The sequence below is a fragment of the Hibiscus syriacus genome, unplaced genomic scaffold (assembly GCF_006381635.1).
Source record: "Hibiscus syriacus cultivar Baekdansim isolate YM2019G1 unplaced genomic scaffold, ASM638163v2 tig00005939_pilon, whole genome shotgun sequence".
In the NCBI taxonomy this organism is placed as follows: Eukaryota; Viridiplantae; Streptophyta; class Magnoliopsida; order Malvales; family Malvaceae; genus Hibiscus; species Hibiscus syriacus.
In genome coordinates, this window is record NW_024062073.1 from 1154865 (window position 1) to 1158586 (window position 3722).

Genomic DNA, 3722 nt, shown 5'->3' on the forward strand with positions numbered 1-3722 from the left:
CTCTTATCATTTTTTCCTAAAATATTATTAATGTTTAATTAAATAATCACTTTGGTCTCTATTTTCTTTAAACATTTTTAGCTTCTACCATTTCATTTTGGGTGAAAAGACCCTTCAATAGATGAAAATCTTTAGTCAATAAACGCTTAACACTCTAAAGTAGAGATTTTTTGCCATACAATCAAATTTAAGAGATGAAATACTCTAAAAAGAATAAGAATCAAAATAACTATTTAATTAAAGGGTAAAATACTTATTTAGTGCCAAAACTATCAGTTTTGGTTCGTTTTAGTACCTAAATTTTCATTTAAAAAAATCATACCTAACGCTTAGTTTTTGTTCCATTTTAGTATCCCGCCGTTAAAAATTTAACGCATTTAGTACCTAAATTATTAATTTTGGTCCATTTTAGTTAGGGATGGCAAACGGGTACAATTTCATGGATTTCGCACTGCACCCGCTCCAATTGGGGTAGGGATGGGTATAATTTTAGTGGGTAGTGGGCGGGTGTGGATTTAGAAAGTGGTACCCGTCACGGGTAGTGGGCGGGTAATGGGTTTGAGACCCGCATCCGCCCGCCCAGCTAAATATTCATTAAATTTTGGACCATTATGAATTTAGGTGTAATTTTAGAGACTAATTTATAAATCTTAATATTTTATAAGATATAACTTGTAATTTAACTAAATATTAGAGATACGTTTATGCATTTGTGTTAATTTAAGTTATATGAATTTAATATTCGTTTTATCGGTTTGATGATAGAGCTTGCATTTGTCGTCTACAAAGAGGGCAATTTAGCAGTCATCTTGATGGGTTTGATTGTGTATGTAGTTCACATTACCAGCTTACCGAATTTCATTTAGTTTACGAGGTTGTTAAGATTCTCTGCCAAACCTAAAAGACAGTACCCACTTCAGTTTTCATCTTTACAAATAGTACAAGTTTCAATTCGAACGGCACTCTATTACTCCATCTTCAAAATTAACTTGATTTTACTGCCATATTGTTCTAATAATCTTGAACTTAGGCTAGAAGTATTTCTACTTTATGAGATATAGTACTATATAAAAGTCAATAACTTTCCTAACCTGCTTATGAGAAGTATTTTTTCTACTTTATATAGGAGACCTTCTTGTCCGATTTAAGAGATTTGTAGCTTGAACTCTGCATTACAACAACATATGGGAATATATTACCCACCAAGTTTCTCAACATTCCACCATTAGGTTAGTCTATGATGGTTTTGTTAACGGATTTGGAGTTTTTTGTTTCTGCTTCTTTGTCATAGACTTATAATGTGACTATTTTTTCTTGCAACTTACAATGGTAAGTTGATCTTTATAATGTGATCTTTAGAGATTCAGCTTTCCACCAAATGCTAGACTTATAGTTCTTTTCCTGGAGCAATATCCCACATTGGGGAAATACATGAGTGACCACTTATTTGGCATTATAAATAAAAGACAGCTACCTCCTTTCAACATACTTACTTGGACGGGGTCAATTGACAATCATCAAGGTTCATGGCCTAGGTAAGCGACCTCTATTGCACTTGGGAGGGGCGCTCACCTAAGGTCTTCCTCTGTAGGAGAGCCTACGTCATAATTTGTGGTAGTGGGTGAGTTTAATCTTGAATCAAGCTCAAAATCGAGCTTCAATCGAGCTCGAGTCTCGAACTTCAATTGAGCTCCATAATTTTTTTTGAGTTCGAGTTTTTTCGAGTTTGAGATTCAATACTATATTTCAAGTTCGAGTTGAGCTTGATAATTTTTAGCTCGCGAGTTTTTTAGAGTCGAGCCTACTTTTAAAGTTTTCGAGTTTGAGTCGAGCTCAGCAATACTCGAGCTCGACTCGGCGGGTGTGGGGATGGATTTGAGAATGTACCCGCATGGGCGGGTGTGGATTTAATTTTTTTTACCCATCATGGGTGGTGGGCGGGTGGTAGATTGAAAAATATTAAGTGGGTATGGGGATGGGGGAGGGGGTATCCGCACCCGACCCACCCGTTTGCCATCCCTAATTTTAGTACCTAAACTTTAAAAAAAATCAGAACTTAACATTAAATTTTGAATGGGGTACTAAAATGAAACAAAAACTAAACTTTAGGTATGGTTTTTAAAATTTGAAAGTTTAGGTATTAAAACAGACCAAAACTGATAATTTAGATATTGAACGTGTAGTTTACCCATAATAAAAAGTTAAGAGATTTGTTTTTACATTATAAATCACTTTATTAGGAAAGCATGAGGGAACAATAATGAACTATCTATGAGATTTTAGTTGTCAAACTTTGGGAAAAAATGGAAGAAAAGAAATCAAACAAGGATTTGATTAAGCAATAAAAGGATAAATCATTGCGATTATTGCGAGTCAATGCATGATGATAATCATTCTCTCACTACAAATGCAGGATTTTTAGGGTATAATGTTGTCCCAAACTTTTTCAGCATCAAACAACATCCCAGGAAGATAAATGGGACATAAGAAATGATAATGATGATGATGATAATGGAGGTTTATGATTATGATAATGAGATAAGAAATTATGGGTAGAATGCTCAATCATTATGTTTAGGAAGGAACGTGCAGACTTCCTTACTGGGGCTTGCAATTTGCATGCATGTGTCCCAGGCTCTTTTCTTTTAGCTCTCATCATCTGCAATCATGCTTGCAAAACTGGAGACGGGTAGGATCATATTAGATTTTTGATTATTTAAACTCGACTTAAAAATAGAAGTTTTTCCCGCGCATCTAATTGGACTTGAGTTTAAGAGGATTTCATCCAACTCGAAATTTGACCCGATATTTTAGTTTAAAACTCGCATTTGACCCGACTAATATATATAATTGATTTTTATTAGAAAAAATAAAGATCTAATTGAAAAAATAAAATAAAAAGGGGTAAAGAATGCAAATGGTCCCCTAATTATAGGATATTATTTTATTAAGTCACTCAACTATTAAAAATTATAAAATGATCCTTTAACTATGGAGTGTTGCTTTGTTGAGTCTCTCGACTATTAAAAGTTACAAAATGATCACTCGACTATTCATTATGTTCTAGACTCGTTCTTTTCCGTTAAAAATTGGTCATTGTTTAAGTTGGACGTTAACATGATTATTGAGATATGATAGTCGTTTGAGATTTTGGGATCAAATTTTATCATATCACGGTCAGCAAGTTAACGTCCAACTCAGAATATCATTCATTTTTAATGAAAAATGATGAGTTTGGAATGTAAAGAATAATCAGCTAACCATTTTGTAACTTTTAACAGTCGAATGACTCAACAAAGCAATACTCTATAGTCGAAGGACCATTTATAACTTTTAATAGTCAATGGACTTAATAAAACAATACCCTATAGTCGGGGGGTCATTTGCATTCTTTACCCTAAAAATGATATTATTACAATTATCTTTAAATATATAAAAGATAATTATAATATTATATTAGGTTGAGTAAGATCTTTTTACCTAAAAAAATTTAATTTGATCCGATTTAAACCTAAAATTTTTAAAATTAAAAATCAATTTGACCGAGTCAAGACTGATTAGATGAAAACCTGTCTAATTCTAAAAAAAAATAATCATCTCTATACAAAAACCATGTAAATTTAAACATATTTTTGTTTTGTTTTAATATCTTTCTATTAACTTAGTACCAATTAACTTTATGAGATCAAAGTCTCTCAAAGATTTTAATTTTATATAAGAGA

General features: G+C 32.4%; 1 non-coding gene across 1 annotated transcript; it reads left to right on the forward strand.

Annotated features, from left to right (window-relative positions):
* Positions 1 to 1485: 1485 nt before the first annotated feature.
* On the forward strand, positions 1486 to 1645 carry LOC120200381. Its single transcript, XR_005523532.1, has one exon. It is a non-coding gene; the product is annotated as a U1 spliceosomal RNA (small nuclear RNA).
* The last annotated feature ends 2077 nt before the right edge of the window (positions 1646 to 3722 follow it).